General features: G+C 44.7%; 1 protein-coding gene across 1 annotated transcript in view; it reads left to right on the forward strand.

Annotated features, from left to right (window-relative positions):
* The window catches only part of pik3r3b (phosphoinositide-3-kinase, regulatory subunit 3b (gamma)), a 291288-nt gene that overhangs the window by 21650 nt on the left and 246559 nt on the right, over positions 1 to 23079 (forward strand). The window lies entirely within an intron of this gene.

Raw genomic sequence — 23079 nt, forward strand, 5'->3', positions numbered from 1 at the left:
AATCTAAAGATAAATAAAAGTCAATTTCTTTTTATTTATCGACATAGACACAAAAAACAAAATAAACTCCAATAGCAAATATTCAAGACTAAAAATAAAAATAAATAAAAAAAATCGTACAAAAAAAAATATTTAAAAATATTATCAACCAAATGATTAAATGAAGTTCTACTAATTACAATAGATATATTGGTGCTGCTCCATCCCTCATCTGTTCATCCATCCCTCCATCCTTCCCTCCGTCCGTCCATCCATCCATCCATCCATCCATCCATCCTTCCTCCAGGTGCCATCTTCCAGGTGAGAGTAGGAAGGTAGATCCAGAGCTTCTGCTGTCAGATCCTTCTTCACCAGGACAGACCGATGCAGAGTCCACATCGCTGCAGATGCTTCACCGATCCTCCTGTTGATCTCCTCCTCCATCCTTCCCCCACTCCTGAACAAGACTCCGAGACACTAGAACTCCACTTGGGGAAGGATATCATTCCCGTTCCAGAGAAACACTCAATCCTTTTCCGGTTTAGAATCTCGGTCTTGGATTAGGAGGTGCTGATCTTTATCCCAGCCGCTTCACACTCTGTTGTGAATCGCTCCGGGGAGAGCTGAAGATCCGATGAAGCCAACAGAACCACATCATCTGCAAAGAGCAGCAACCCAATCCTGAGGCCCCTAACCAGGATCCCCTTAATGCCTTGGCTGGTGCTAGAAATTCTGACAATAAAAGTTATGAACAGACTCTGTGACAAAGGACAGGCTTGGAAGAGTCCAACCCTCACTGGAAATCTGACTTACTGCTTGCAATGTGGACCAAGCTCTGGCACCGGTTGCACAGGGACTGAATGACCCTTACCAGAGGGTCCAGTACACCATACTCCTACAGAACTCCCAGAAGGATATAATGGAACACCTTCTCCAAGTCCACAAAGCACAGAAGGTGTAGAGCTGGTCCACTGTTCCAGGACTGGAAACCACACGGCTCCTGATTTCAAGGTTCCTACTATTCAACAGGCCCTCCTCTCCAGGACCCCTGAATAGACCTTACTAGGGAGGCTGAGGAGTCTGATGCCCCTGTAGCTGGAGCACACCTTTTGGACCCTCCTTCATGCTAGTCCAAAGGCACTGTCCCCGATGTCTATGTGATTCTGCAGAGTTGTCAACCAAGACAGCCCTACATCATTCAGACCTCAAGGAACTCTCCCATCCTTCCGGGCCCCTGCTGCCCTAGTGCTTCTTATACACCTCAGCCACAGATATTGGAGACACCACCTCCAAGTCCCAGTCTCTGGTCCTCAAAGTATTCTCCCCAGTTTTTAAAGCTGATTTCAGGCTGGTCATTTTTAAAAAAAAATGGGCCATATTTTTCTCTCCATTTCTGCTTCCTGCAGTTTTCATTGACATGTTTCCTGCCTGTAAGTCCAGCGCTGGTGAAGTGTCTGAGTGTGTGTGGACGGTGTGTAGACTCGTGTCAGAAAGACGTGGGGAAGCCTTCACCTTGGAGCTGAGCTGTCCGACACAAAGCAGCACATCACAGATAATTCCTGTCTTTATATTCTGCGTCTGCACTCCAGGCGCTTCTTCTTTTTTTTTTTTCAAACTTTTTCTTGAATCGTCTGACCTCTCGGTTATTACTCTCCCCTCATCCTCCCCGAACACCTGAACATGAAACTCATTTAGTGGTGTGGAGAGAAAGAGGAGAGGGGACGTAATGGCTTTTTAAATGAAGGCTTTTCTGCTGCAGAGTTGGAAGAACAGAGATAATTACAGATGGAAAGTAACATTCTGCAGAGACACTCTGATGTTTTATTAATGGCAGAGCTCACAGATGAGGCATATTTATCTTCCAGGCATTAGTTATTCCTCCTCCTTTCTCTTCTCATCACCCCCTCTTTGTCTCTGGAGTTTACTGATCTGTTGTTTTGCCTCTAGATTTGGTTTAAAGTCATGGCAGCCGCAACACTCCAGGGTGGAGATGAACTGTCCCTGAACCCATCGTACCATCTCTAACAAAAGCAAACATTTGGCTTGTCTGGTCCACTCTGTTCTTTCTTCCCAGCACTTCCCCCATCATCCATCCATCCGTCCAACCGTCTGCCCGGCTCAGTTCAGCCTATTTCCACACTCCCTCCAGTCATCCTCAGCTTTCTCACACTCCTCACAGCTCCGGCTCAAACCTGTTTAAATTATAACTGGATGACTGTTTTTCTCCTCTGAGTTCAGCAGCTGTTCATGCTGACATGTTATCACCTCCAGATCTGAGAGTTCAGCGCTCAGATATAAACAGTGAATTGGAGTTTGGGTGATCCACTCTGCGTCCTGGATGGTAAAAGAAAAGCCTTTAGGTCTTTGGTAGTGACACTTAAAGGGGTAGTGCACCCAAAAATGTGTTTTTGAGCTGTAAACAACACATAATTACTTAACTGTGATGAAACCACATATACTGTTGATAAAATTTGTATTCTTTAAGTTCAGTTTGTGGGTAAAAAATGGTTCATAGCGCCCTCTACAGGGTAAAACCAGGTTATGTTTTTCGTGACAGAGAGGTTATCTTTGTCACGACAAAATTTTAAAACCACCACAGCCCCTCCCTCCAGATGCAGGTAGTTGGGGCCTCGCCTTACAGGAATAGAAAGCCACGCCCACCAACGCATATGAAGGGATGTGAACTTATCTGGTGTAGATCTGCTAGTTTCAGACTTCTATTCTTCCACAGAGTTTCTGGTGAAATCTTCCTGCAATGGGACGGATTTGTGCTTCTGAGGGTGTAAAAGTAAAACCGGACTTTATTCTTTACCTGCTGATCCTCATCTGGTGACAGACAGCAGCTCATCTCGTAGCAGCAACAACTTCCAGCAGCTCTTCCTGCAGCTGCCACAACCTGCCGCGAGTCTCCAAAGCTTTCCAGAGCTGCTGGAGCTGCAGACAGGCAGCTAACAGAACAGCTAACGGCTCACACTGATACGTTCAGGACCACCTGGTTCATGTGGAGCTGAGGAGATTCAGGAGGGAAAGTCTTCCTCCTCAAAGACGCTCTGTGGTGTAGCTGCTTGGTGAATCTGGTTTTACATCTTTCTAGTGGCCTCTGAGCTGCTGTCTGTCAATCATTTCTACCTGTGTATCCCGCCCCGCCCACTCTCCGCCCCCTGATCACTCCACACCTCCCACCCCAACCCTTGCACCTTCAGCCATTTTTCAAACTCAGCAGTGGGTGGAGTTATGCAGAAAGTAGGGGGTGGAGCTACACTTTAAGCTTGTTACATGCTTTGGTCAGTTCATACTCCACGAGAAGCTTCATCCACGACTGGGCTGCAGGGAGGGGGGAGGGTTATGTGCAATGAACAGCTGACTGGGTTATTTCCATAGCATTGCAACTCAGCCAAATACCTTCAGGAACGTATTTATCAATTCCAACGGCACGTTTCTTCATCGAGAGAGTAAAATCCTCCATCTGCTCCTCCCTGGAGCGAGATGCTTCCATCTCCACCTGCTGAGAGAATATAGAAAACTCATCTTTCTGTCTGAGGTCCAGCTGGTTGACGTGTTTTCTGATATGTGCACGCTGTCCTCTGACGGAAACTGGTGTGTGCGTGCGTGTTCTCGCTGCCGAGCACACAGAGAGCAGCTATGACATGTTGTCATGGAAACCAGATAAACAACATCAGACTATTTCTTGTTTGAAAAAAGGACGAAGTGGAAACCCGTTCTAGAGGAAATGTGGCTTTAAATGACCATGTCGGATTTAGTTTCAACTACATGCGTGGTGACATCACTTCCTGTTGTTGAACGTGACTGCGCCCTTTAGCGTTAGCTGCTAACATGAGTGTCGCGGTCTCAGTGTTAGCTGCTAATGTGAACAGTAATACAAGACTTCACAGGGGAATGTAATCCACACTGGTGAAAGAAAACATCTGAATGTGACATCATCTCAGCAGGAGAAGCTGATTGGACGGAGGAGACACAGGAAACCGGTATTTATGCTGAGATCCCGTCGAGTCTCAGTAAGTCACGCGAGAGTAGGATCACGTTACCGCAAACATATGAAAAAATCCATCTAAAAGTTTTATGAATCAATAACGGATTTCTTTGAATTGACTAAAATCGATAAATCGTTTCTTTTTTTTTTTAACCCAGCCCTGTTTGTTATTGTATTTTTTACACTTGCTATTTTTCTTTTTCAGTGTTGTTTGTTTTGCTTGTGTTTTCCTGTCTTTATTGTTTCCTCTTGACCAGGTGGAAAATGAGAACAGGTTCTCCACTGACTCCCCTGTTATAAACAAAAGCTCAACCAGCAGCTACATCCGAACAAAAACTTAACACAAAGCATCCTGGGTCAAGTGTGTTTCTAGGACAGATTAAGCAGGAGTTGAACCACCAATCTTCCGGATATTGGACAACCCGTTTTACCACCTGAGCCACTGTCGCCCCCAACATTAGAAATCCAGCTGTGTGTGAGGATATCACTGCAATGACAGATTATTTCACTGGATTTTAATCTGAATCTTATATATTTTCTGACATTAAGAGTGATTTTGTAGTCTGTGAATTGGTAGCGGGACGTCTACAAGCACGTTTTTAAAGCTGGGTGTAATACGATCTCAAACAGTATCCCAATGATATTATTACATTTAATATGTGTAAAATCACTCATTTCAGGATTTAGCAACAAGGTGAGAAGTAAAAGATGCCAAGTATCAAGATAAAGAAGAACAGAAGATAGTAATGCTGCAAACAAACGTCTGTTTCCATCAGAATGAAAATAATGCAGCATTATTCAGAAGCAGGGGATGAAACAGACACAGAGAACCTCCTAGAACAGGGGTGTCCAAAGTCGGTCCTCGAGGGCCGCTGTCCTGCAGGTTTTCAATGTTTCCTGCTTCAACACACCAGACTGAAATGAAGTAGATCCAACAGCCTGTTAAGTTTTGCATAATGACTCATTATTTTGAGTCAGGTGGTTTTGGAGCAGGGACACATCAAAAACCTGCAGGACTGTGGCCCTCGAGGACCGGAGCTGGACACCCCTGTCCTAGAAAATGGAGGACCTCCGTTCTCGGTTTGATGGGGTTTTACATCCTTCACACTTCCAGTCTCCATCCCCATCGTTTCTGGTTGTGTGCAGCTTGACCTGGTTTCTCAGATCCCTCCATCCTCCGTCTTCCTGTGCAGACGTCTCTCCGTCTTCCTGTGCAGACGTCTCTCCGTCTTCTGGGGTTTAAGCCATTTTTTGTTTCTCCTCGCTGAGCTGCTGTTTATCTCCTCTTCACACAGAAGAGGCAGTAAAAATAGAAACAGCTCTCCGCTTTGTGGAAAACTTTGAATTTCATAGATTATTTTTGTTCCACGCATGTTTTTTTCCACGTGTGCATTTGTCAGCCTGCATTAGCAGATCCATGCATCGTTCGCTGCGAGCTGCCCAGAAAATATTCAATTAAACACTACTTTAAAACACACGAACACACACACACTTAAAACACTTTAAAGCACTCAGCTCACCCTCCACCCCTCCACCTGAACTCTCCCTCCATCACTTACTCTCCTCATTTAATAAAACAGCACTTCTCTGCAGCGTTGCAGCTAAGACGGCCTCTGCCTCGTTCATCTTCCTCATCCCCGCCTCGCCTTCTTATCTAATCTTCCCTCTGGCCTGTCTTCTCTCTGGAAAATGTTGTTATACATCTTACATTTTGAATTTTATTCTTCTCGTTCATCATTTCATTACTTGGCGTCTAACCTCCCCATCCCCCCATCATTTCTCGTCTCTGGCCTTTAAACCTATAAATGAAGCTTTGAATCAGTCACAGAAGGTGATGCTCATGTCCTGATCTTCATTTCACTGGATAAATATAATTCTGGGTCAGAACCAGAGTCGGTCCAGTTCTACAGGCTACAGCTGGGTTTATACCATAGACCAGGGCTACTCAATTCGGTCCTACGAGGGCCGCAATCCAGCAGGTTTTCCATGTATCCCTGCACCAACACACCTGAGTCAAATTAGGTGGCTCTAACAGCCAATCAGGTTCTATACAATAACTCATTAATTTGACTCAGGTGTGTTGGTACAGGAATACATGGAAAACCTGCTGGATTGCGGCCCTCGTAGGACCGAATTGAGTAGCCCTGATATAGACTGTATATAAAAGATGGGCAGTGCCTCCGTGACGTCACCTGTAGGTTTCTGAAGAGCAAAAGTGAAGCTCGTTGGGCGTTCCCACCATTGCCATCTTTGTAGCGTCACGCCTGCCGTCGCTCCCGGAAAATACAAAAATGGGCAAAGAGGCGGAGCTGAGAGGGGGGCTGTGAGCGTGGGGGTGGATGATTGACGTCTATCAAACTCCAAGCTGCCTGTAGCTAAGAGCTAACTGAGCTAACTCGGATCTAACATGAGCTAACCGGCTAATGGAGGTAGGTGGGCTAAAGCTAAGGCGACTGTTAGCCAGTTAAAACTGCATTTGTGCTGCCCTCTCCCTTCTTACCGCGATACAACTCTGCATTAGGCAGGAGGGGGAGAAGGAGGGGGGAGAGGGAGATGTGCAGTCCGCCTGATACAACACATGCACAATAACCCATACAAACAGTTGCTATAACTTATACGTGCAATAGTGAACTGGGAATCTGTACCACCTCTACTGTGTGCAATGCTTGTTTATATTGTTTTATTTAACTTATTGTTATTTATTGCATTCTATTTGTGCTTTTCTTGCACCTTGTTGCCTCTATTTTGCTTTGTACCTGTATATATTGTGTCTTGTGCTTGTCCTGCTTTACTGTTGGTGTTGTATTGCTGCTGGTACCCAAATTTCCCTGAGGGCTCTCCAAAGGGATTAATAAAGTATTTCTATTCTATTCTATATTGGATACCTGTCAATCAAAAGGAAACAACCCTAATTATGCCGAATTTCAAGATTAAATAACATCCAAACGGATGAGTTAGAAAGAAAATTCACCCCCCTCACAGTTTTTGTACCAGGCTTTAAACATGTTTATTTCTGCTGTGAAGTTGGTCTTTTTAACATGGGAGTTTATGGGGATTTGCTCTGTTTTGGAGCCCCTAGTGGACGAGGGGGGAACTGCAGTTTTTTGCACTTCTGCATAGGCTTCACATTTTACCGCCGGAGGTTGCTGCTTGGTTTTTACTCGCGCAGTGTCTGTGTCTGTAGGCTCGGCATAGCTCTGCAGAGGCTCGACGTGCACTTCTTCCAGACCTGATGTGCACCCCTGCTACGCAGACAGTTACGCAGAAATACTCCCTTATGATTGGTCAATGTGGGATTACGAGTTTCCGGATTTCTGGATCTTCTCGCTGAATTTGAGTAGTGACCACTATTTTTATAAACAATAACCTCTCATCAACTTGGATCAATTTGATGAGAGGCTGGTCAAATTATTTCTTTGTTTTCTTCCACAAGCTAATAATGACACTGAACCATACTAGACGCCATTGTTGTTTTAAAATAGAAAATACCACTGAACTGAAGTGAGAACTCCAACCTGGTGAGTTTACTGGCCACTGCTGCCACCTTCAGGTTAGGAGGAGAAACTGCAACACGACATCAAAACGACAAAAGTGGGAGAGCAAACTCTCCAGCGTCAACTACGCTGTAAATGACCATACTCAGGCATCACACAAGCATGAATCCAGCTTTAAAGTGAACATATTTTATTTTTTATCTCAGTCTAAACTAGGCTGCATGATATTGAGACAACATGCCATAACGCTGTTGAAAGTTGCCATGATGATATGAGCCCTGAGTTTTTCCTGAATGTATGAGCTGTATTGCTAATAGTGCTAATAGTCATTAGCATCTACATTTTTTAATTAGCCTCCACATGGAGCAGTTAGCCCCCACACGGAGCCGTTAGCCTCTACACGGAGCCATTAGTGTCCACACGGAGCCGTTAGCGTCCACGTGGAGCAGTTAGACCCCACACGGAGCCGTTAGCCTCTACACGGAGCCATTAGCGTCCACACGGAGCCGTTAGCGTCCACGTGGAGCAGTTAGACCCCACACGGAGCCGTTAGCCTCTACACGGAGCCATTAGCGTCCACACGGAGCCGTTAGCGTCCACGTGGAGCAGTTAGACCCCACACGGAGCCGTTAGCCTCTACACGGAGCCATTAGCGTCCACGCGGAGCCGTTAGCCTCCACGCGGAGCCGTTAGCGTCCACGCGGAGCCGTTAGCCTCCACGCGGAGCCGTTAGCGTCCACGCGGAGCCGTTAGCGTCCACGCGGAGCAGTTAGCCTCCACGCGGAGCCGTTAGCCCCCACGCGGAGCCGTTAGCGTCCACGCGGAGCCGTTAGCGTCCACGCGGAGCAGTTAGCGTCCACGCGGAGCAGTTAGCCTCCACGCGGAGCCATTAGCCTCCACACGAAGCAGTAGTTCTATGTAGATGGGACAAACAGGGGTGACTGTTTCTCAGTGTAGGCAGTCTGTATATCACACAGGCTCATTTCACCAGGAAGGTATACATTCTACACTTTGTGCAGTCCTAGTCCAAACTGTTTTAGATAAGCAGTTTTTTCTTTAAGTAGTCTACAGAATTAGTTCTCCAGACTTTTTGAGGGACTTTTGTCGTGCTGCTGAATACTTTTAGGGCCTAGACTCTAATCCCATTTCATTCAGAGGGGCTCTTATTTTCTTAAAAACAGCAGTGCTTTAATAAATCCTTCACTAAATTCAGGAGGTCTAAACATCTAAAGAAGGTCTTACAGCAAACCCATATGTCTATGACGGTATCTACTCTGTTGCCCAAAGTGATCTAATTTAAATGGGAAGCAACACTCATTTTCTCTGAAGAACTCAGGAACCTGGTCCTGTCCTTGTGTCTGGAGGCTCTTAGTCTTTTTAGCTACCCATATATAAAAGGATCAGCCAGGGACCTTTTTAAAGTGATTCAGGTTTTTTCTCAAAAAATTCTGAGATCTTTAATTTAAAAATATAAAAGGAGATAAAAGTCCTAACCTATACTGGTTCCCTCTGGAGGTTAGCTATAGAAAGGCTCAGGTACCCTTTTGGCAAGCTCGACAAAGCTAAAAAAAAAAAAAGTCCTTTTTTTTATCGAAGCGTGCTGCTTTTACACTCTATCTGTTCCTTCCTGCTCAGCCGTCCTGGCCACTATGAAGGCTCAGGTCTGGTTTGAGCAGGATGCAAATCCTGTACCAGAAAAGCTTTTGATTGAATGCATTTTCTGAGTTTTAGCAAAGCTCAGCAGAACAGCGGCTGCATCAGCTGCTTAGCCTGAAGCACAAATGCCTTGCAGCAGCAGGAGTGTGGGTCTCTTTTTAACTGCACCAGCCCGTCAGGCCAGCTGCAGAGATTCGTCCCTGATTTTAAGCTTTTCAACAATACGTGAATAGGAGGTAAAGGTCAAAGTTCAGCAAATGCAACACTTTCCAAAGCTCTTCGTTAGAAAGTGGCATCTTTCCCAGAACAGACCCTTCAGACGGGTTCTAATGTAATTCATGTTTTTCATTAATGATGTTACTGAACCTCCTTAGACACTTGATTATTAGCTAATATCTAAACTAGTTCCTATCAGTCCTCAACGTGGTCTTCAGGAACAGTTCTCCAGGATCCTTAAAGGACTTTCCAAATCTCTTCTTTGGATGTTTTTGACTTGTGACCATGTTGAGGTCCATCAGACTTGTTGAGGTCCAGGTTCTGGGGAGGATCCGTCCCTCCATCAGACTTGTTGAGGTCCAGGTTCTGGGGAGGATCCGTTCCTCCATCAGACTTGTTGAGGTCCAGGTTCTGGGGAGGATCCGTTCCTCCATCAGACTTGTTGAGGTCCAGGTTCTGGGGAGGATCCGTTCCTCCATCAGACTTGTTGAGGTCCATTTCTGGGGAGGATCCGTCCCTCCATCAGACTTGTTGAGGTCCGGGTTCTGGGGAGGATCCGTCCCTCCATCAGACTTGTTGAGGTCCGGGTTCTGGGGAGGATCCGTCCCTCCATCAGACTTGTTGAGGTCCAGGTTCTGGGGAGGATCCGTTCCTCCATCAGACTTGTTGAGGTCCGGGTTCTGTGGAGGATCCGTCCCTCCATCAGACTTGTTGAGGTCCGGGTTCTGGGGAGGATCCGTCCCTCCATCAGACTTGTTGAGGTCCGGGTTCTGGGGAGGATCCGTCCCTCCATCAGACTTGTTGAGGTCCAGGTTCTGGGGAGGATCCGTTCCTCTATCACACCTGTTCCACTTCTTGGGTCATGTGACCTACCTGAGGCTTTTCTTCCTGCTTCCTTCCTTAAGAACGGCTACCTGACAGCCACGTTTCCATGGAAACCATTTCTGATGAGGCTTCGGCTGACAGTAGATGGATCAGCTGAAGATCCAGATGCATCTCTCAGGTCCTGGTTCAAGTCTTTGCTGGTTTCACACATGAAACTAAAGAAATGGGAACAGATGATGCGTCTTTGTGACAAAGAGCCCAAAGATCCAGTTTAAACTGGTTCTTTGCTAAGTCGTCTGTTATGTGTCGAGAACTCTGGTTCATCCTTCGAGTTAGGAGCCTTTTTTCTGCCTGAAGGATTCAGAGATCAGAGTTAAGATCCTCTGGAACTGATCTGGTACCAGGACTGGACTGGAAATGAGGGAAAAAGCAGAAAAACTTTGAAAACCTTCAGAAAACTGGAGAACTAGTGATGAAGACCACTGTGGAAGACTACAGCAAAGTCTGGTTTCTGGGAAGAGAAAAATCATCGGGGTCAGGAAGGTCCTGTTTTATTTATCATGTTTCCTGGATCTGAAATCTCCCAGTAAAACTGGTACCTCAGAGGGAGACTCGGGTGTTTCCTCTGTGACCCAGATGGATCAGGCTGCAGACCAGAGAGCCGCCATCCCATCGAGGAGTGGCGCTGATGGCGGAGCTGACAGCTCAGATCCATCAGTGGGAAACTAAAGCTCCAACAATCCAGAGGTGGAGGTTTTTCTGAGCCCTGAAAGCAGCCGCAGCACTTCAGCTGCCACATGAAGAAAACCAGGAAGGTATTAAGTCGAGTCGAGGAGAAAGCAGCTCATCAGCGAGTCCTGCTCTCCACAAAGAGCCGGCCAATTACTGCAGGAAGAGTGGAAGAGGAGTGGAGTGTGAGAAAATGAGGGATTTCTGAACGACCACCTGCAATCAGTGTCACAGAGAGATAAAGAGCAGCACCGTCAGTCTGACAGCTGAAGGTTAAACTGGTGTCATTAAACAATCACAGGAGGCCGGAGAGGACTTCAGCGTCTCTTACCTGCAGATAATCACCTCCCACCTCCCGGAGCTGTTCGCTCCTTCTTCCTTCTGAACAGCTGCTGCTCTTCTCACAGCAGGAATTCATGTTTGAACTTTCAGATTCATATCAAGAAATCAAAATTAAACACAGATATATGGATCAAACCGCCCACCTTCATCTGCTTTATTAAAACCGCACATTCACACCGATTTATCGTAATAATTAAAACCTAAAGATTAGATGAGATGTTTCAGAAAAGAAGGGCTGAAAGCTTCATTTATGGATGGATTTATTTGAATCCAGCTGAGACACTGTATAAAATATAAATACAACCAGAATCTCATCAACATGTTTTATTCCCAGCTGAACATAAACAACATGTCAGGAACTGAGACATTTTACCATGTGATGGAAAATATAATGACGGCTGTGATGGATGCAGGATGTGGTTCAGCATCGTCTTGCTGAAATCTGCAAGGTCTTCCCTGAAAGAGACGTTGTCTGGATGGGAGCAGATGTTGCTCTAAAACCTCCATGTACTTTCCAGCATTGATGGAGCTTCACAGATGTGGAAACTGCCCACGCCATAGGCACTAATGCAGCCCCATCCCATCAGAGATGCAGCTTTTCACCTGTCCACTGATAACAAGCTGGATGCTCCCTCTCCTCTTTAGTCTGCAGGACACGCCGTCCATGCTTTCCACAAACTAGTTCACATCTTCATCCAGGTTTCCACTTTGCCTCAGACCGTTTTAAATGAGCTTTGGTCCAGAGAAGACGACACTGGGTCTGTTCACATCTGGCTTCTTCTCTGCATGACGGAGCTTTAACCTGCATGTGTGGATTTCAGGGTGAACTGTGTTCACAGACGGTGGTTTCTGGAAGTCTTCCTGAGTCCATGCAGTGGTTTCCAGTAGAGAATCATGTCTGCTTTTAATGCAGAAGATCACCAGCACCCAGCCTTGTCCCAGCACACAGAGATTCCTCCTGATTCTCTGAATCTTCTGGGGCTGATTGTTCAAAAACTTTAATCTGGATAAAAGCCTTATGGATTTGGGAATCCCATTTTTCAGGATGGAGCATCATGTAATCCAGCTTTCTTTTATCCTGGTTGTTAAAAGCAACATTGGATTGGGTCCCCCTGATCCAGAATCCTGTTTTCAGGATCACCAAATCCAGATTTCTAGCATGTAAAACATTGTGGGCATATAAAACTAACCCCATGTCCCTCTGTGACGATGTTAATGATGCACCGGAGCCCCATGGTGAGGCCCAACCTCTGGCTTTCTGTCAGGATGAGGGACGTGTAGTGAGGGATGCAGTCGTCAGACATTATTCCGGACAGGTTCTTCCCTGAATATGCAGCGATGGAAGAAGGAACATGAAGCCTTATATTTGTTTTTGTTGTTGACGTTTGCTTCGGGGTTTGTTTCGTGGGGACGAGTTGATGTTTTATTGTCGCTGTACGATGCTGACGGGATTAACAGGAGCTTCGCTGCTTTTTCTGCTTCATCCCTGGAACAGTTAAACAAGTCGGGTACAACATAAAAACACAAGCATGCGCCGACTGAAAAGATACTATTATTTGTTCAAATCTGAGGGTCTGCTGAGATTTCCTCCTGAAACCTGGCTTGTAATCCTGCCCTCTGTTGGGATCAGGATAATTCTGTTTTCTTGGATCAAAGTTATCCGGATCTGACTCAGAAGTTTTGAACCCAAACTGAGGATTTTGTCCGGATCACAACCAGGATTGGGTTACGTGATCCAAACCAATTTCAGAATCCAGATTTCCCTTTTTAACAAACCATTTTTCAAGATTTGATCCAATGTCTCTGTTTCATCCTCTGAGACGCTGTTTATCTTCTCCTGGGGATAAAATATGACCTGATCTGGTTTCATTTACGTTTTACACCGCGTCCCGACTTTTTGTGGTTGTAAAAAGAGATTTATCTTCTGACCAATGTGGATATTTTAGAAGATGCAGAGGTGCCTGGAGGATGTGATGTTGATGGAGGAATGTTTGCATAGATCAGATCATCGTTGGTTGTTTCGTATCCAACACGATTCCTGCTAACGAACCAGGTTCATCATGTTGAACTGACTGAAAACACCTCGACTCAAACACAAACCAGCTTAACTCATCCTGTTGCCGTCGGTTACGCAGCCTCTTCTTCGCTCCTTACAACACACACACAAACACAGAAGCTTTGTGCTCGTCTCGGTGGACTAAAAGCAGGTCTCTGGATCTCCCAGCAGCAGAATACTGGCTGAGTTCTGCAGGGTGGAGGAGGCGTGGAGATCCAGGCGTTAAGCCTGCAGGAGAACGTGGCTGCGATTAGGATTGCAGGACAAATTTAGAAATTTGGAGCAGGGGAACCTAAAGCCCAGAGGATTCTCTGCCTCTTATTAAAATCAGTGTGGAGAGCCTAGAAAAGCGAGCGGAGGAGGATTTTTTTGGTGTAATAACAGCTGCATATATGCATGATGTTCCTGAGTCCCATGAGAGGGAGAAGAAGAAAAATCCCTGAAGGGATGAAAAGTTTTAGAGAAGCAGAAAAACCGATGATGCTGTGAATCTGCTCCAAAGTTTCATTTAAATTCAGGTTGTTTCTGCTTTGTGCTGTTCAGCCTGTGGGAAGTTTCCATAGAAAGACCGAGTCTGGAGGTTTTCCATTGAGGAGGATCTGCAGATGTTCCAGCATCTGATTTATCCTCAACACATCCAGACTTCCTGAGCGTCTGACAGATATTAATATTTTCTACTAAATTATGGAGCAAAGTGACTGAAGCTGTAGGTTTTGTTGGTTCCTGGTCGTTCTCTTGGTTTTATGGATCATTTTGGGAAGTGACTCTTTGGAGATGTGGGTGATGATCTCTGGGTTTGGGTAGAACTAGATGCAGATGTTCTGTCCATCAGCTGTGCTGCCCCATCGGTAAATACTAGGGATGGGAAGATTAACCGATATGAATCGATACGCGGTCGTGCGAGTGCACGATGCGAGTGCATCGGTAGAGCAGCAGAGGATGAATGAAACTTTTGAAGCAAATCTAGATGCATCGGTTTTTGCGAGATGCATCGGTTTTTCTGAGATACGGCTTATTCTTTTAATACAGAATGTGTTTATTTATTAACAAGTGTTGTCAACCTGTTTTAGCGCATAATTTAAACGACCTACATAAAGTAGGCCTAAGCAACGGACTTGCGGATGTTTACACTACAACTCATGGGGGCTGCGCGGATGAAGCCAGTGATGCGCCCACAGGTAGTTGTCAGGAAGCGCGAATTAGCAAAACAAACATGTCGGACGCCAAGATCATTTATCCTCCACTTAGTTTCAAGTCCAAAGTTTGGGAACACTATGGATTTTACAAGAAAGAAGGACGACTTGACAAGACAGCTGCAATTTGTAAAATGTGCCGCGCATCTGTAAAATACACGGGCAGTACGACTAATCTGATATCTCACTTGAAGCGGCGCCACGGTGTTGTTGTGGAAGCGTCTGCCAGTGTCCCTGCATCCCCTTCCTCCAGCTCGGATCCCCCTGTAGCTACGAGCTCCAGAAGCGGTGAGAAAAGTATTGAAAATTTTTTCCATGCCCCGCTTGCCACCAGTTCCGCGCGCTCTATGGCAATAACTTTTTTTTATTTTTTATTAGCCTGTTGTTTACAGTGTTATTGATGTTTAAAAGTCAAAGCAGCATAATGCTGCTAGTTCAAGACATTAAGTTTTGAATATTCAGTGACAAAATATATCTTTGTAAAACTTGTTTTTTCAGAGTTGAAAAGTGAAATCACAGTTATTGTGCAACTGTAAGCCTTCTTTCTAAAGAGTGCAAATACATATATATTTTAGTATATATTGCACTCATACATTGTTTTTCTTGGAAATACTTAAATGTGTGCCATGTGTTTTAAAATGGCCTAAGTAGTATGTGCCATGTGTTTTAAAATGGCCTAAGTATGTGCCATGTGTTTTAAAATGGCCTAAGTAGTATGTGCCATGTGTTTTAAAATGGCCTAAGTATGTGCCATGTGTTTTAAAATGGCCTAAGTATGTGCCATGTGTTTTAAAATGGCCTTACTGTAAACCAACACTCAAGCTCTGAGAGAAAAAACAGTTTGTAAAAATGTCTTGGCTTTACTTGGTTAATAAAAAATCAAACTAATTCATTGGCACTGCATCCTCTTTCACATTACTACATGAAATTGATCTATTTAAATAGTACGGAATTATTGCATCATATCGTGATATGGGTGTAAATCGTATCATACCGCATCGCAAAATGCCACACATGTATCATTAATATATCGCATCGGATACTTAGTATCGAGATGCGTATTGGATCGGCATTATACCTTAGATGCCCAACCCTAGTAAATACATGTCTTTCATACACAAAATAAAAACCATTTAGTGTAAAAATCATTCGTCTTTAGAAATGTTCAAAAATCAAACTGTTAACGTGTTTGGTAGGAAGCCTCAGCAGGGAAAATTAATGTATTTATTATATAATAACAAACAATCTAATTATAAAGAATTTATTAAATGCAGTTATGGAAATATAAATTAAAGTAATTGATAGAATTATTTCTTATAATATTAGTTAGAAATATTAATGTTGAAATATCTAAAAGTTTGTTTATTTACTTTTTTCATGGCAGTTTTTGTGGGTTTGTAAAGGGGTCCCGGCCTTTTAGGAGCCCTGAAATGGAGGTTTTGAAGCCCCTGGTGTAAACGTCCTCAGTACATGTGATATTGATCCCAAATTAATCCAAAGAGAAATTTCCGATTGAACAGAAGATAGAAAAACAGACAGAGGAGTCTTTTGCATTTTAAAAGTGATAATGGACTAAAAACATCGGGAGATTTTTACATGTATGTTGTAAAATATGCAGCAATCCCACCTGGAGGGAAAATATAAAAGAAACGGTCATTTAAAGGCATCAGTTCTGTCAGAGGACACAGAAAATCTTGTTGAGCGGCTCTGACAACACGGAGGACGTATGGGGGACGTACAACCCACACAGACGGTCCAGTTTCCTGTTTTTCACAACCATAGCACGTCTGGACGGGCGGTGGGGCGTTAGCACAGATCTCCACGTTTCATCAGCTTTGTTCCAGCCTCGTGGACTTTAAGTCATCAGACTAAAGATGGATCTGAAACTCGTTTAATGTGACTTGCCTGAAGGGGAAGAGAAGGTACCAACGTGGCCTGGTTTAACCAGCACAGCCTACCTGAGTATTGTTGCTGACCATGTCCATCCCTTTATGACCACAGTGGAGCATCTTCTGATGCTACTTCCAGCAGGATAATGCACCATGTCACAAAGCTCAGATCATCTCCACCTGCTTTCTAGAACATGACGATGAGTTCACTGGACTCCAACGGCCTCCACAGCCACCAGATCTCAGTCCAGTAGAGCAGCTTTGGGATGTGGTGGAACGGGAGATTCTCATCATGGATGCAGCCGACAAACCTGCAGCAACTGTGTGATGCTGTCATGTTAATATGGAGAAAACCTCTGAGGAAGGTTTCCACCACCTGCTTCATCTATCACACCAGGGTTAAAAAGGTCCGACCCGGTACTAGAAGGTGGACCTGATGAAGAGGAGGACCCGGTACTAGAAGGTGGACCTGATGAAGAGGACGACCCGGTACTAGAAGGTGGACCTGATGAAGAGGACGACCCGGTACTAGAAGGTGGACCTGATGAAGAGGACGACCCGGTACTAGAAGGTGGACCTGATGAAGAGGACGACCCGGTACTAGAAGGCGGACCTGATGAAGAGGACGACCCGGTACTAGAAGGCGGTCATGATGAAGAGGACGACCCGGTACTAGAAGGCGGACCCGATGAAGAGGACGACCCGGTACTAGAAGGTGGTCCCGATGAAGAGGACGACCCGGTACTAGAAGGCGGTCCTGATGAAGAGGACGACCCGGTACTAGAAGGCGGACCCGATGAAGAGGACGACCCGGTACTAGAAGGTGGTCCCGATGAAGAGGACGACCCGGTACTAGAAGGCGGTCCCGATGAAGAGGACGACCCGGTACTAGAAGGCGGTCCTGATGAAGAGGACGACCCGGTACTAGAAGGCGGTCCCGATGAAGAGGACGACCCGGTACTAGAAGGCGGACCCGATGAAGAGGACGACCCGGTACTAGAAGGTGGTCCCGATGAAGAGGACGACCCGGTACTAGAAGGTGGACCCGATGAAGAGGACGACCCGGTACTAGAAGGCGGACCCGATGAAGAGGACGACCCGGTACTAGAAGGCGGACCTGATGAAGAGGACGACCCGTTACTAGAAGGCGGTCCTGATGAAGAGGACGACCCGGTACTAGAAGGTGGTCCCGATGAAGAGGACGACCCGGTACTAGAAGGTGGTCATGATGAAGAGGACGACCCGGTACTAGAAGGCGGTCCCGATGAAGAGGACGATGGGGATAACCCCCCCCCATTCTTGCATGCTTCCTAATCTCAGTCTCATGTTAATCCCACAGAGCTGATCAAAATAATCTTCATCTTATTGAAGAGTTGACACTTTGATGCACGCGAGGGCCAAAACCTGGAGGCTGACTCTTCTCCTCTTCATCAGTAAGTATGAAGCTTTTAACACGTGCGTGTTAACCGGGCTGACTCAGAGTTCAGTATTCTATCAGTGTGAAAGAAAATGGAAGTGGCGGGTGGAAAAGAAATGAAAAATTAAAGCGTTTCTCACAGATTTGATGACACATCAACACACATCACCTGGGATTAGTAATTCCCATCTGTCCGTTGTCACAGTGAAGCATTAACGCCGAGCTAAACCTCTGAAATCCTGCTTCATCACACACAGCATCCCACATTATCCCCCAACACACACACCGTCACCGTCCTGGCAGAGCTGCCCTGAAATAATCACGGTCCTTGTTTTATCTGAGCAAACATGCAGCAGGAAGAGAAGAAGGCCCTGTTAGAAAATACCATGAAACCCCGGCGGACGGGGACGTCTGCAGCGTCTGTTTCCATGGTGATAATTTCATGATTTACTCACAAAACAGAAAAACAAGTGATTCTGTCTGAGCAACTGCAACTGGGAGGGTCCGGGGCTGGTCCGGGGTCGGTCCAGAGGCAGGTCCGGGGCTGGTCCGGGGTCGGTCCAGAGGCAGGTCCGGGGCTGGTCCGGGGTCGGTCCAGAGGCAGGTCCGGGGCTGGTCCGGGGTCGGTCCAGAGGCAGGTCCGGGGCTGGTCCGGGGTCGGTCCAGAGGCAGGTCCGGGATTGGTCCGGGGTCGGTCCAGAGGCAGGTCCGGGGTTGGTCCGGGGTCGGTCCAGAGGCAGGTCCGGGGTTGGTCCGGGGTCGGTCCAGGAGTCAGTTCAGGGGCCAGCTGTTGTTTTTCATGGTGTAGGACAGGGATCCTCAAAGTCTGGACTCTGGTCCAGATCCAGCCCAACTTATGTTTTGAATTAAAAGCTGTTATTCTAAGTCTTTTTCTGAATGAATCCTCCATGATTACGTATATAAATAAATAGTTTATAATGTGAAATAGTGGATTTTATTAAAACTTCCACAGTAGAGTTTTTTAACCCTTAAAACGCCACCAGATCAATGATCCATGATAACAGCATTATTTACCCCATTTTTATCACAAAAACATCACCATCACTACTATGTTGCTAAGAGACCTCTATTTAGACCTGGACATGAGGATGAAGCCACTTCTTGTCAGACTTTCCACCAATCAGTGGTGATCCATCCATCATGGTTAAACTATAACAAGCCAGAAAACAATGAAAACTCTCATGCGCCACAGAAATGTTTGAGGTTTTTATATTTAATGCTCTTTAGATAACAGACATTACAAACTTGTTGTAATTAAGTTGCTGTAGATTGTGGGCGTTTTGGTCTCTGGCAGCTCTGGTTCGTCCTCATGCAGGTTCTTATTAACTGGAAATTTGACCTTGTAGACTTTCAGATGTTCTGGTCTCTTTCTTTTTAATGAGCGCTTCTAAAAGCTCCTTATTATAAGATGAAAGTTCACCAATAATCCGTCAGATCGTTTCTCTGGCCACTCACTTCTACTTCAGCAGTGTTGCTTCCTGACAATCAAGAGAGAAAATGGCTTTTCTTCCTGCCACACGTCTCTAAATATTTCCAGATTTGCTCCCAGGAGAAGCATTTCTTTAACGGTTGTGATTATAGAGACATTCCTTATGGCTCACAGGAAGAAAATGACTGGAAACGGCGGCTTTTTGACCGTAAACCAGCCAGCTTTGCCCGGAGGGAAGGAAGATCATAATCAGTCAGTTTCTGTCTTTATTGCATACATTGTTGAATAACTGATGCTGGCGTTCGTTCAGCTTCCAGCATCACCTGAAGAGAGGTCATTCATCGTCCTCAGGACATCAAACAAATCGCATCCACAAACGTCCACCGTCATGCTGATGCTGCAGCACGAGGTGGTTGTTTGCTAAGCACAGATATGCCAACGCATGTGAATCCAACATGAGACACGCGCTGCGTACTCCGACACTCCGGCTGCCTCATGAGAAGATTAAACTTAATCCTCAGGAGTCATTCGGACATCTGAGCGGCTGCAGGTTGTTTATCTCATTTACAGCTGACTTTGTTCGTTGTTCAGCCTTTCTATGACGTGAAGAAAGACACTCAGTTGAAAAAGCTGAGGAGATATTTGCAGCTTGGAAAGAAAAGCTGAACTGACCATTACAGCCCCGAACAAAGAAAAAGTCTGAAGAAATGAACTTTTAGTTGCTGGTGCAGAAGATAAATTTGATCAATGAACCATATTTAACTATTTTTGTCTCAAAGTAAATTTGACTGGTGAAACATCTTCATGCTGTCATGTTGGCACTTGTTGGGTGTTGATGGCACAGCTGCTTTGTTAGTACGAACAACCGACTGCAGCGTACGTACAGCCAGTGGAAGAGCTGGTGTAGCGGCTCTTGAATGGTTGCTGACAAATGATGCCACAGCCGGGATCAGGATCTGCACATTTATTACAAACATGCACCTGCGGACAGCAGGAAGGGCAGTCAGACAGCAACACGGTCTCTCCCTGTTTCCTACAGCAGGCCAGAAAGCAGCGAGGGAAAATCCCCGACAGATTTAATAACATTAACGAAACTTAATGCCAAAAAAAGAACTCAAAACACAGATCGGCAGCTATTTAATAACTTTTTTAAGGAGTTTAAACCAAAACAAGCTGCTTTTCAAGTAATTAGCTTAACAAAGGGAGAGACAGCATTTCAACACGTCTTACCCTCACAATGGTTTTCCAGCTTTTGCCACGAAGCTGAAAAACGTCACACATGCTGCTGCAGTGCGTCGTTAATTAAGTCCCCCTCACTACAACAGCTAACTAGGAACCTTGGCAACAGTACCAAACAAGCAAATGTTTTCTACAGGACAATGATAACTTCACAATAAAGAATATCAACAGGTTTTGAGAACTTTCATAAAATTAAATGATTATTAAATTTATGTAGAAAATTTACTCAGCTACACTGGCAGCAATGTGGAGTACGGCGTCCACGAGGGGACAACTCAGACTAACATGGAAACTTGTCCACATTTTTGTTTTTGTATGACTTCCTTCTGTGAAAATTCATTTTTTCTGGATTGAGGCTCTAAAAAAAACTAATTTTGTGATTTAAAAAATCCTTTTAAATACAATGAAAGTCATATCTCCTGCGTTTAATTTCCTTTCCATGAATATTTTCTTCTGGGCCTAAATGTCTTTTTTGTTGGGTAAGTTTTTGGGTTATTCATTCCTTTGCTGTCTGTGTGGATTTAACAGCTCGGTTTGGATTTTTTCCGCCGTTTCCCTAAAAGCTGGAAACACTGCGGCTGCCTGAGAATTCCTTGTTTACTCGCTGCGTGTCTGTAATGAGTTTCTTCTTGGAAGTATCTAAACAAACATGTGTCTCCCGTGTTACTCAAACAGATTTTCTCATTAGCATTTAGCATCAAAACACGGGGATGGACACCTGTTCAGGTAAAAGTGATGCGTTTAGGCAGGAAGACGCAGAGTGAAGGCTCAGTGTGATTTACCAACATGCATCGTTTTTATATTTTCTTCGTAAAGTAGGAGTTGGCTTCCTGAGTTACTTCATTAACACATTTGTAAACAGATCATTGGTTTATTGGTCATCTTCAGCCCTTCTGAGGGAATCAGGAAAGACATTTACAAGTAAAATAATCTCATTTTCTTTTTAAAAAGAAAAACAAAACTATTTCAATTACAACAAAAGATTAAAAAACTTGACAATTTAAACTCAACTTACTCATAAGAAGCAGCCCAGAATGAATTAAGAAAATACTAAATTCAGCTTAATGAAATGTTGAATAATGGAAATACCTGGCAGGACGAAGAGACTCAATAAGATGTCTAATAATAAAGCACCTGGTGCTGGTGGCTTTTCTACAGGCTTGTCTGCTTTATTTAGCTCCACTTTCATCCCAACAGTAACTGAACCAAAACCTTTTTTCTTCCATCATCCATTTTAAATTTACTTCTTGAACTGAAGTTCTGCTTGAAGCCAAACTGGGAACCGGTTCCACAGACGGTCCGATAACTGGAGGTTCTGCAGGTTTTAGGATTGTAAATTAGAAACGTAGATCTTGTAGGAGAGAAAGCTGCAGAGAAATCCTGGAAACTGGGTTTTAACTCTGATTCTTCTCAGAGAAATGGTGTTTTCTGCCAGTTGGATGAATATAAATGAAAAAGTTGATGTTCTTCCATCATTAAATCCACTAAAATGCTCCTCGTGTTAATTACAGGCTCTGCTGTAAGAATGGAAGAAGTTTGGGAGTGAAACTGAATTTTCTGAAGACTTGTTTGGTTTCGGGATGAAAATGTATTAATATTATTAATAAGATATTTTGAAGAAAGCTAAATATGATCTTGTTCTGGTGGTGGTCCTCAGCGACTGCATGTGGAGACAGAAGTACTAAGAAACTCCTCTTTATTTCCACCGCGGCGCCGCAGGGCCGCTCTGGAGTTGTTTGAGTATTTAAAACGACAGCAGAAGAAACGATAGCTGAGCAGGACCCCTGCTGAGCGTGGAGCTCTGCTGGCCCACAGATATTTTCCTAAACACGGACCATATTCATACACTGGAAGCATGCATGCATAAACAGTCACGCGTGATGGTGGCAGACATTTACATAAACACAGAATCCACAGAGACGAGTGTTTGTTTTCCTTCAACACGGCGACATTCAAAACACAAACGTCTGGAATTCAGCCGGATTCATTATGTTATAATCATTTAGTTTTACTAATTACTTATTGTGTTTGCAAAACCATCAGGTTCCAGTCTGACTTCTAACTGGTTTTAATGGGTTTTTTCTGAAGCTAAGGTCGCCTGCATTGTGTATTTGTTGCGCCCTGCTCTCCGTCAGATAGGAAGAGGTTAGTGGTTCTTGTGGGAGTTAAAATGAGAGACGGAGACGCAGCCGACGTCTTCGCTCCATCCGTCATCACCGTGTGTGTGCACAACACAACTCTTTTCTAGTCAAGAGCATCAATCAAGCATCACTGAACTCTTATTAAATTGTTAATATTCATGAAAAACCCATTATGAAATATTACTCTTTTAACTCTTGTAATTTCACTATTATATACTTTCCATCTGTGTCTGATACACTTTTTAACCTCTTTTTAACCTGTCACACATATTCCAGAAGAGAGTCCAACATATAATATGTATAATATGTATAATATGTATAATACGCATCATGTGCTGTTCCAGCAGGTCTGCACATCCTGCTGGAGTCTTTTCATTGGCTGCAAAGTAAAGGAAAACTTATCTTGTATTAAAATTACTCTTAAAAATACAATTTATGAAAAGATTTACCAAAGTAAAAGTA

The sequence above is a fragment of the Melanotaenia boesemani genome, chromosome 14 (genome assembly GCF_017639745.1).
Source record: "Melanotaenia boesemani isolate fMelBoe1 chromosome 14, fMelBoe1.pri, whole genome shotgun sequence".
Lineage (NCBI taxonomy): Eukaryota > Metazoa > Chordata > Actinopteri > Atheriniformes > Melanotaeniidae > Melanotaenia > Melanotaenia boesemani.